At 42.6% G+C, this 12,540-nt stretch overlaps 1 protein-coding gene across 1 annotated transcript in view; it reads right to left on the bottom strand.

The window, feature by feature from the left end:
* LMO1 (LIM domain only 1) overlaps positions 1-12,540 on the bottom strand; it is a 222,843-nt gene that overhangs the window by 209,176 nt on the left and 1,127 nt on the right. The gene's annotated exons all lie outside the window — the stretch shown is intronic.

The raw sequence follows: 12,540 nt of genomic DNA, 5'->3' as shown, positions 1-12,540 counted from the left end.
AGTTTTTTCCTTCAAAATTGTCGTTTTTTTTTGTTTATAGCGCAAAAAATGAAAACCACGGAGGTGATCAAATACCATCAAAAGAAATATTTTTTTTTTTTTACCAAAAACATGTAGCAGAATATATATTGGCCTAAATTGATTAAAAAAAAAATAGATTATTATTTTTTTTTTTTTTACATATTTTTATTGGATATGTTTCATAGCAGAAAGTAAAAAAAAAGAAAAAAAAAAGTTTTTTCCTTCAAAATTGTTGTGTTTTTTTTTTTTTTTGTTTGTTTATAGCGCAAAAAATGAAAACCACGGAGGTGATCAAATACCATCGAAAGAAATTTTTTTTTTTTTTTTTACCAAAAACATGTAGCAGAATATATATTGGCCTAAATTGATTAAAAAAATAGATTATTTTTTTTTTTTTTTTTTACATATTTTTATTATAGCAGAAAGTAAAAAAAATAAAAAAAGTTTTTTCCTTCAAAATTGTCGTTTTTTTTTTTTTTGTTTTGTTTATAGCGCAAAAAATGAAAACCACGGAGGTGATCAAATACCATCAAAATAAATATATATATATATTTTTTTTTTTACCAAAAACATGTAGCAGAATATATATTGGCCTAAATCGATTAAAAAAATAGATTTTTTTTTTTTTTTTTACATATTTTTATTGGATATGTTTTATAGCAGAAAGTAAAAAAAAATAAAATAAAAGTTTTTTCCTTCAAAATTGTCGTTTTTTTTTGTTTATAGCGCAAAAAATGAAGACCACGGAGGTGATCAAATACCATCAAAAGAAATATTTTTTTTTTTTTTTTTTTACCAAAAACATGTAGCAGAATATATATTGGCCTAAATTGATTAAAAAAAAAATAGATTATTTTTTTTTTTTTTTTACATATTTTTATTGGATATGTTTTATAGCAGAAAGTAAAAAAAAAAAGAAAAAGTTTTTTCCTTCAAAATTGTCGTTTTTTTTTTGTTTGTTTGTTTATAGCGCAAAAAAATAAAAACCACGGAGGTGATCAAATACCATCAAAAGAATTTTTTTTTTTTTTTTTTTACCAAAAACATGTAGCAGAATATATATTGGCCTAAATTGATAAAAAAAAAAAAAAAATAGTTTATTATTATTTTTTTTTTTTACATATTTTTATTGGATATGTTTTATAGCAGAAAGTAAAAAAAAAAAGTTTTTTCCTTCAAAATTGTCGGTTTTTTTTTTTTGTTTGTTTATAGCGCAAAAAATGAAAACCACGGAGGTGATCAAATACCATCAAAAGAAATCTCCATTTGTGGGGAAAAAAGGGACGCCAGTTTTAATTGTGTACAGCGCCACTTGTCAGTAGTAGCGCAGTGCCGTATCATAAAAAAATGGCCTGGTCATTAGACAGGGGTGGGGTAAAACCTTTCCGGGGCTGAAGTCGTTTAAAAAGAAAAAAACGAATAGTTTTACTTCCACCATGGACTGGGAGTGATGTCATGACGTCCCTCCGATCCTCCGAGGCCATAGAGGCGATCAAAGACAATCTACTCTTTGATTGGCTCTGAGACCAGTTGGCCGCACCGTCAGGATCCTTTCTTGGCCAAGCTGGTGGAAATGGTAAGGCCGAGAAACACTGGCAAGTAGCGGGGGGGGGGGGCGGTTACATGTCCCCCCCTCCCCCGCAGCTTCTGAAAACGCTCCAGTGGCTCATGGGCCACTCAGAATACTTTCATGAGAAAGCCAGCTAATACGTATTGTGGTCTTAAAGTCCTATTAAACACACAGGCCGAAAGAGACACTATGTGTCCTCATCCTTATAAGGCAGAATACACATAGGGAATGGATACGTAGCCATAGGGAACAGATTTGTAGCCATAGGGAACGGATACGTAGCCATAGGGAACAGATTTGTAGCCATAGGGAACGGATACGTAGCCATAGGGAACGGATACATAGCCATAGGGAATGGATTCATAGTCATAGGGAATGGATACGTAGCCATAGGGAACAGATTTGTAGCCATAGGGAACGGAAACGTAGCCATAGAGAACGAATACGTAGCCATAGGGAACGAATACATAGCCATAGGGAACGGATACGTATGCCATAGGGAATGGATATGTAGCCATAGGGAATGGATATGTAGCCATAGGGAACGGATTCATAGTCATAGGGAACGAATACGTAGCCATAGGGAACGGATACGTAGCCATAGGGAATGCATACGTAGCCATAGGGAACGGATACGTAGCCATAGGGAACGGATACGTATGCCATAGGGAATGGATATGTAGCCATAGGGAACGGATTTGTAGCCATAGGGAATGGATATGTAGCCATAGGGAACGGATTTGTAGCCATAGGGAATGGATATGTAGCCATAGGGAACGGATACATAGTCATAGGGAACGGATACGTAGCCATAGGGAACGCATTTGTAGCCATAGGGAACGGATACGTAGCCATATGGAACGGATTTGTAGCCATAGGGAATGGATACGTAGCCATAGGGAACGGATACGTAGCCATAGGGAACAGATTTGTAGCCATAGGGAATGGAGACATAGCCATAGGGAACAGATTTGTAGCCATAGGGAATGGATACGTAGCCATAGGGAACTGATAAGTGGCCATAGGGAACGGATTTGTAGCCATGGACTTTATGAGGGACATATAGACCAGGGGTCTCCAAACTACGGCCCTCCAGTTGTTCAGGAACTACAATTCCCATCAGGCCTAGTTATGTCTGCGATTGTCAGAGTTTTGCAATGCTTCGGGGGACGTGTGGTTCCGCAACAGCTGGAGGGCCGTAGTTTAAACATCCCTGATCTAGAGAAAAGCAAAAAAAACACAGATATATAAAAAAGCAGAAATTTTTATTGTTTGACATTAAAATCAAGAAGAAGACTCTACAAAAGTCATTAAAAACATGTCTGCCTTTAGGTTCACATAGATGAAATGATTCCAAAAATAAAAATAAAAAAAATGTAAACTCGACGCGTTTCGTATTATCTTCCTCAGGTGTACGTGTGAAAACAATAGACATGACGCCACCCAGTTGCTGTTTGGACTTACAGAGTACAATATTGACTGGAATAAACAAAAATCGAGTGAGGTATCTTCATTGCAGCATGGGCACCAAAGAGGTAGGGGGCCGCCGTAGTACAACATTGTGAATGAAGGTACAAGTTCTAAACCGTATCGGAATCGTCCAGGTCCAGCAGCATCACAGCCTTTGCTTTTCTCTATACGTCCCTCAAAAAGTCCACGGCTACGCCTCAGTCCTCTATGTGCATCAAGCCAACCCTAGGAGGTTGTAGAAAGACCAAACTGATAGCTACTAGACGCAGTGCTGGGACAAGGTCATCCCAGAAGGGGCGGCCCATCCATTGTGGGCACACGGGCCCCCCTCCCTATCCATGTCACCCCCCTCCCTATCCATGTCGCCCCCCTCCCTATCCATGTCACCCCCCTCCCTATCCATGTCGCCCCCCTCCCTATCCATGTCACCCCCCTCCCTATCCATGTCGCCCCCCTCCCTATCCATGTCGCCACCCTACCTATCCCATGCGTCCGGCCACTTTCATCAAATCCTATGGCGGGGGGGGTGGCTAGGTGGGGGTGTTTTTTTGAAGCACCTAATTAGAGCCAGAGGCTCCAATAGGCTTCAAAATAGGGTGGGTTCGGGACGCAGAGCATTGCTTCTGGTGCCCACCCAGGTGTGTTGTAACAGTGAATGAATATTCGCTGTTGCAACACTGATCCTCCTCCCAGCCAATCAGTTAAGCGCATCTGATATCCGTTAACTTGACTGGCTGAGAGGACAGGTGATCCTATTGGATGCCTAGGAGGAGGGAAGAGATGCACGGGCGGAAGCAAGGAGGAGAAGACACTGGGGGGTGCTTCCCTATGCCCGCCGCAAGCTGATGTTCACCGGTGCCCTGATTCCCGGCGCTGCCTGATGTGCCCACCGATGCCCCGATTCCCGCTGCTGCCTGATGTGCCCGCTGATCCCTGCCGCTGCCCAATGTGCCCACCACCTAGATGGTGTAAGTGCCGGTGGACTAGCAGAGCGTGTGGGGGGGGCTGTTTTCTGCCCCCCCCTCCCCGAAAAAAAAAACACCAGCCACCACTGTCATCTAGTACCCAGGGCAAAGATGCCAAACTGTGCCACCCCTTCCCACCACCCAGCAGTCACTCGTTTGTTAACATCACTGCCGCCGTCACTACTCCTTTCAGCCTTGTAACAGAGGAAAGGCGCCCCCATCTCTACAGTAAACCATTGTGCCCAGGGCAGCCACCCCCTCGTGCCCAGGGCAGCCGCCCCCTCGTGCCCAGGGCAGCCGCCCCCTCTTGCCCACCCCTTGTCCTGGCCCTGGCTAGACGACTGAACTAGCGATACCCCGATGGATACAATGCTAAGCTCAGCCTCTGATCATCAGAAAGAGTCTAACATCAAAAATTGTGCCTTCAGGTCATTAGAAGACAAAACAGAAGGTTACAATGAAGACCTTGAATCAGGTCTTGAAGTCACCTGGAGACATTGGAAATAGATCGGCAGATCATTCATTGATCAATAACCGCTGTCAACGCCACTTTCCGACCAGACCTTTTCTGGCACTTTTTGCTTAGAAGTTTAAAATTTGTATTTTTATTTTATTTTTTGCTAGAAAATTACTTAGAACCCCCCCAAACATTATATATTTCTTTAGCAGAGACCCTAGGGAATAAAATGGCTAGCGTCGCAATTTTTTTATTTTTTTATGTCATGCAATATTTGCGCAGCAGTCTTTCAAACACAATAATAATAAAAAAAATAAAAAAAAAATACACTTTTATGAATTTTGATGATGTTACGCCAAGTAAATAAATAGATACCTAACACGTCACTCTTTAAAATTGCGCATGCTCGTGGAATGGCGGAAAAAAAACGACAATACTTTAAAATCTCCACGCTTTAAACATTTTTACAGGTTACCAGTTTAGAGTTACAGAGGAGGTCTAGTGTCAGAATCAACAACGATCGCGGTGATACATGTGTGGTGCAATCACCCTTTACATACGTGTGCGCCACCTACGTATCCGATCGCTTATGCGCAGAAAAAATGGGGACACTTCAATTTTTACTTCTTATTTATTTATTTTATTTTTTTACACTGTCCCTTTAGGTTTTTTTTTTTTTTTTTAATCACTTTTATTCCTATTAAAAAGAATGTAAACATCCCCTGTAATAGAAATAAGGCAGGACAGGTCCTCTTTATGGAGAGATCTGTAAGAACCACAAATCTCTCCTCTACCTAAAAAAACAAGAGATCAAAAACATTTCTTGAAAAAAAAAAAAAGGTTTCATTCCGCCCTAGATCTAGAAGTGATATCATGTCGCTCTGGTCCTCCAAGACCATAGAGGTGCTCAGAGACAATCTGGTCAGTTCTATGGTCAGCCGCATGAACCGTCGGATCGTTTCTCAGGCATGCCGGTAAAAATTGGTAAACACGAAGAAACACCGGTGAATTGGGGGGGGGGGCAAGCCCCCCCCTGCCAATAAATTGTTTACTTCCGCCCTAGGCCAAAAGTGTCTTCATGACATCGCTCTGGTCCACCAAGACCATAGAGGTGCTCAGAGACAATCTGGTCAGTTCTATGGTCAGCCACATGAACCGTCGGATCGTTTCTCAGGCATGCTGGTAAAAATTGGTAAACATGAAGAAACACCGGTGAATTGGGGGGGGGACAGTCCCCCCCTACCAATAAATTGTTTACTTCCGCCCTAGGCCAGAAGTGTCTTCATGACGTCGCTCTGGTCCACCAAGACCATAGAGGTGCTCAGAGACAATCTGGTCAGTTCTATGGTCAGCCACATGAACCGTCGGATCTTTTCTCAGGCATGCCGGTAAAAATTGGTAAACACAAAGAAACACAGGTGAATGGGGGGGGGGGGGACAGTCCCCCCCTGCCAATAAATTGTTTACTTCCGCCCTAGGCCAGAAGTGTCTTCATGACGTCGCTCTGGTCCACCAAGACCATAGAGGTGCTCAGAGACAATCTGGTCAATTCTATGGTCAACCACATGAACCGTCGGATCGTTTCTCAGGCATGCCGTTAAAAATGGTAAGCCAGAGAAACATCAGCGAATTGGGGGGGGGAGGTGGGGCAGTCCTCTCACGCAAAAAAATAAAAAGTTTACCTCCACCCTAGACCAGAAGTGTATCTTCATGACGTCGCTCTGGTCCACCAATACCATAGAGGTGCTCAGAGACGATCTGGTCAGCCACGAGACCCGTCGGATCAATTCTCAGGCATGCCGGTAAAAATGCTAAGTCCGAAAAACCACCGGCAAATGAAGGGGGGGGGGGTGATCCAGTGGCTAAATAGGTGCTCGGACCACTTTCATGAGAAAGAGAATCGGCTGGGAAAAGATCCATAACCCCAGTAAACCCCAACTGTATGTATCGTGGTTGGCAAGTGGTTATTAACACAAACAGAACATTACGATGAAGCTGGACCTCAAATGATGTCCTAAAGTCACCTGGAAACATTGGAAATCCATCGGTCAATGGCAGATCATTAGTTGATCAATAATCAGTGTCAACAACAGCACTACAAATGTTATTCCACCAACAGTAAGCCCTTGTACACACGGTCGGATACTCCGACGGAAAATGTCCGATCGGACCGTGTTGTCGGATAATCCGACCGTGTGTGGGCTCCATCGGACTGTTTCCGTCGGAGTATCCGACGGACCAAGTTTTCCAGTTTGGCTATAAAATTTTCCAACAACATGATCCGATTGGACTTTGTCCGATCATGTGTAGAGAATTCCGATCGGACAAAGTGCCACGCATGCTCAGATCAAATTCCTACACCAAAGCTATTGGCTACTAGCCTGAACGTAGTCCCGTCGTAATGAAATAAGGTCATCACGTTCTGAACGATCGGATTTTCCGACGGATTTGGTTGTCGGAATGTCCGACCGTGTGTACGGGGGCTAAGGAGACGTTAAGTCGGGAACAAGACCCACCGATGTACCCTACACATAAGAAGTGTTGGGAAAATACCAATGTTACCAATGTCAGATATTGACTTTTGTTGAGCTCTTGGCATGGACTTGTATTGGTAAGCTATCAATTGGTTGTCTGGCTTTTTTTTTTTATCTAAGGCGGTTTTATCTTTGCTGCTAAACATCCTCAGCGGGGGTTGGCAATCTGCGTTTTTCTTTCTGCACATGCGCTTTTTCCAGAAAGATCTTCATTATTGCGGAAGGCCCCCCCCCCCCCATATATATGCAGCAGATATATAACTGGATACCAGGGGTGGACTGACAACTCATGGGGCCCCCGGGCAATAGGAGATTATGGGGCCTCCAGACAATCAGAGATTTTGGGGCCACACAGTATACACATACATGTACACACAGTATACTCAGACATGTTTCTATTGGCTGAGAAGGTACTGCAGAGGTGGGGCAGCTATAATCTCAGGATTTTTAGACCAAAAGGATGTCGGTAAGGGACATTTCAGAGACAGATGTAAAAAAAAACAAAAAAAAAAACACAGATTTTTACATACTGTCCCTGGTTTTACTAAGGCTGGCAACCCTGATGGGGCCCTCTAGTGGCATGGGGCCCTCGGGCAGTGCCCGAGTGGCCCAATGGTCAGTCCGCCCATGGACACAGGGGTAGGAGGATAGGTTAGCTATATCTAGTCCTGGTGGATCTGTGTCTGTTTGACCATGAATGGGTCTATCTTATCCATTCGTGTCTGTACCATAGGGGTTTGAGGGGTGTGAGCTAGGCCAAAAGGGGCTGGACCTGACTTGGTATTTGGTTTGGTTTAGTTGGCTTTAGGGGATGTCGGTAAGGGACATTTCATAGATATAGAAAAAAAAAAGATTTTTACATACTGTCCCTGGTTTTACTGAGGCTGGAAACCCTAATGGGGCCCCCTAGTGTCCCGGGGGCCCTCGGGCAGTGCCCGAGTGGCCGAATGGTCAGTCCGCCCCTGCTGGATACTAATATTTTTTAGGTAAAGTTGATGGGAATATCTGATTGCCTGTTGGGGGATCAGGAAGGATTTTTTTCCCCCCTCTGCTGGAGCTAATTGGATCATGCTTTATTGTTTTTTTTTTCCCCTTCTTCTGGAACAACTGTGTGCATAGTATTGTGTATATGGAGGTTTTCTATTTGTGTTTTTTTTTTTTTTTTTGTGTTGGTTAAACCGGGTGGACTTGCGTCTTTTTTTTTCAACCAGATTAACAATATCCAGGAGGATCTAATCTCTACGCAGTCCTTTGGAATGTTTTGGAACTGGATACACTACCGAATATTTCTTCCAGAAATTTTTTGTTTTCCCCAAAATGTTACAAAAAAAAACAAAACACTGAACAGAAGGCAGTAGTACAGTATATATAGAAACAAGCAAAAAAAGTCAAAAAGAATAAAAAAAAAAAGTATCCTAGCAAAAAAAAATGGCAAAATAGGTAGGGTGAGAATCATGGGTATGTCAAGTGCAGTACACCGGCGTCATCCGGTAAAGGAGGATGCTCTTCACTAGCTATAAAGGGTGCCTTGTTGGATGATGAAGAAGAACTACCAGCCCCCCCCGTACCACTGCCAAACCAATAGAGGTGGATTAGGACAGGGAGAAATAGGTATAACCGTCTCCGTGTGAAGAGCTATAGGAGAGTTAGAGACAAGAAGACATGGTGAGAGGGCTTGCCTTGGAGAAGAACGAAGAAAGAGGGAGAGAGAGGAAACCCTTGTGCTCCAACCAGGGAGGCCACATTCCACGCAACTGAGATCATTTAAATATCTGATCATTGTGGCCGGTTGTTTAAAACATTCATATGACTCTTAACAAACCTTGGTTTTTGCCATCATAGGGACGATGTGACCAGCTATTGTCCACTTCCAGGAGCTACCATGACCTAGCTACTCAAGCTGATCAATATACTGTACTGTAGGTGCCCATTTGCATTAGTGGAGAGCAGGGAAGAGTTACTAAACAATCGGGGAAAAATAATAATAATAATCACTAAACAAACAAGGTAAGAATCACTAAACAATCAGAGATCTTTCAACCTGGCCACTTCCGCCATGATATAAGAAGCTCTTCTGATAGAAGAAAGTGCTGGTTTTAGAGAAGAGGTTAGCAGGTGATGCTCGTGCCGTGTATGGCCACACCGAGTAGATCCTGACAACTCATCTAAAACCTGGCGCTCCTCTAAAAGGTCACCTACTCTGAAGTAGGAAAAGGTCTTTCCTAATTTAAGAACCTTTTTTTCCAGTAATTTCCCCAAGTTCCTTCCATTACCACCATCTTCAGTTTTTAAGTTGACCCTCCTCAGTAGTGTTTCGACAACCCACCAGCTGTTTAAATTTGTCGTATTTTGCCGACATCCATTTTTTTATGGAGCACATGCACATATCAGATAGAAAGTAGCACCGATTTAAGGCCGCATTTAGGTGTCCAATCTCATCTTCAGAAGGGAACAATTTTTTCGAGCTTTGGAAATAAAAAAGGGTGAAAATTGTATTTATTAGGGATCCAAACCTCTGATCTATCAGTGAGGTTATTGATGACGCCTATTCATTAGTACATGACGGAGCAGTTTTTAAATTTTCAGTAATCAAAATCATTAAAACAGAACATTCAAGAAGAAGTCCTTTCACTGATTAAAAAAGGGATTTTTGAAGATTGAGCCCATAACTCCCAAATTACTCCAATCCGTGGTTTTCCAAACCTTTTCTACCTTATGAATGTAAAATCAGATTTATTTAAACTTTTTAATTCCTGACCAAATGAGTCTCATAAGAAAACTTTGCTCCTGGCAGTAACTTCTTCTTGCAGGAAAAGTGATCCTTTGAGGAGAACGTATAGCAACAGTGGCCCATTGAGAAAAAGGTATAGCAAGTGACCCATTGAGGCGAACCTATAGCAAGAGTGACCCATTGAGAAGAACGTATAGCAAGAGTGACCCATTGAGGACGACGTATAGCAAGAGTGATCCATTGAGGAGAATGTATAGCAAGAGTGACCCATTGAGAAGAACATATAGCAAGAGTGATCCATTGAGGACGACGTATAGCAAGAGTGATCTATTGAGGAAAATGTATAGCAAGAGTGATTTATTGAGGGGACCCTATAGCAAGAGTGATCCATTGAGGAAAACCTATAGCAAGAGTGATCCATTGAAGGAGAACATTTAGTAAGAGTGGTCTATTGAGGAGAACCTATAGCAAGAGTGATCCATTGAAGGGAACATATAGTAAGAGTGGTCTATTGAGGAGAACCTATAGCAAGAGTGATCCATTGAAGGGAACATATAGTAAGAGTGGTCTATTGAGGAGAACCTATAGCAAGAGTGATCTATTGAGGAGAACATATTGCAAGAGTGATCTATTGAGGAGAATGTATAGGAAGAGTGATCTATTGAAGGGAACGTATAGCAACAGTGATCCATTGAGGAGTATGTATGGCAAATGTACATCAGGACACTAGAATTGGGTCTAAAGTATTTGGGGTCCCCATTTTGTGATTATGCTGAGCACTGGAAAAGTTTGGGTTACTACACCAATGGTCGCCTGATAGCCCAAAAATGACCCACATGGAACCCAGTGTACAGAGTCTTATCATTCATACTGCTCAATAATCCAGAAAGTTGTAAAGTTAAAATACCAACCAATAAAATATCAGTGTATAAAGGAACAGAAGTATATTGAGACTGGCAGTTAAAGGAAGAATGGTCTGTACATGTCAAGGATGGGGACCATCGTCAGTCATCAATGATTGTGCAACAAACGTTCAGCAACTGGCCCGCCACCCAAATGAATGCAGAACTTTGCACACTGATCAACCGAACGCTGACAATTAAATCCGCTCTTACGATTTATTGCAATCATTAATAATTGATATAGCACTGTCGTGCCACATGGCATCGTACAAAGTATTACCAATAAACAACCACAGATGCGTAAAAAAAAAAACCCCTTGAATGACAAGTACGTCCAATTCCAGATGCGCGCCATAAGATGAAAGCCGGCGCCCCTTCTCGAAGCCGAGCTAAGTGTCAGCTCTCTGCGTTTCATGTCCTCATTACCCACAACGTTAATTTCCAAGTGCTCTCTTTATCGCCGACGTGGCACGAGGACAGCCGCGGAGTCGCACCTGCAACCCGAAGAGCTCCGGGAACCTCTCACATCAAACAAGCAAAAAATAAATAAAAAAATGGGAGCTGTTGGCACTCTTTGGTAATTGCTACCTTTTTAAAGAGCAGATCAATGTCAGACATCTGTCCGGCTATTAGGGAGTAATTGCCGGCCGCAGAAGCATCTTTTGGAGACGGCTGGGGGGGGGGGGGGAATGGAGAGATTTTTTCGTAAAGTGCCTCGGTCGACACTGATCCTACTCTGCAATTCTTTTATTTCAGCTGGCATGGTCTCTAAGCGGCGAGGCACATTTGTTTTTTACCAGCTGCCGCGAGTGAGACCCGGTGACCAGTCAAGGCTCATGCTCGGATTTTAACCCTTTAGCTGCCCGCAAGTTGCTTATTCTCCAGCCCCATCTGTCAATCTATAGCCCACACAGATAAAATAATCCTATTTTTTTTTATTTTTAATTGCATTGCCGTCTTATCCTGCTTTAAGCACTTAAAGAATTAACTGGACAACATTGTCGCAGAATTACCTGGACAATGTTGTCGCAGAATTACCTGGACAATGTTGTCGCAGAATTACCTGGACAATGTTGTCGCAGAATTACTTGGACACCATTGTCGGAGAATTACTTGGACAATGTTGTTGTGGAATTACCTGGACAACGTTGTTGCAGAATTACCTGGACAACGTTGTTGCAGAATTACCTGGACACCGTTGTCGCAAAATTACCTGGACACCGTTGTCAGAGAATTACTTGGACAATGTTGTTGCAGAATTACCTGGACAACATTGTTGCAGAATTACCTGGACAACATTGTTGAAAAATTACCTGGACAACGTTGTTGCACAATTGACTGGACAACGTTGTTGCACAATTACCTGGACAACGTTGTTGCACAATTGACTGGACAACGTTGTTGCAAAATTACCTGGACAACGTTGTTGCAGAATTGACTGGACAACATTGTTGGAGAATTACCTGGACAACATTGTTGCAGAATTACCTGGACACCGTTGTCGCAAAATTACCTGGACACCGTTGTCAGAGAATTACTTGGACAATGTTGTTGCAGAATTACCTGGACAACATTGTTGCAGAATTACCTGGACAACATTGTTGAAAAATTACCTGGACAACGTTGTTGCACAATTGACTGGACAACGTTGTTGCAGAATTACCTGGACAACATTGTTGAAAAATTACCTGGACAACGTTGTTGCACAATTGACTGGACAACGTTGTTGCACAATTACCTGGACAACGTTGTTGCAAAATTACCTGGACAACGTTGTTGCACAATTGACTGGACAACGTTGTTGCAAAATTACCTGGACAACGTTGTTGCAGAATTGACTGGACAACATTGTTGGAGAATTACCTGGACAACATTGTTGGAGAATTACCT

Source organism: Lithobates pipiens, unplaced genomic scaffold (assembly GCF_037356315.1).
Source record: "Lithobates pipiens isolate NorthernLeopardFrog02 unplaced genomic scaffold, aLitPip1_a1.2 Scaffold_24, whole genome shotgun sequence".
Taxonomy (NCBI): domain Eukaryota; kingdom Metazoa; phylum Chordata; class Amphibia; order Anura; family Ranidae; genus Lithobates; species Lithobates pipiens.
This window is presented reverse-complemented; position numbering and strand designations above follow the sequence as displayed.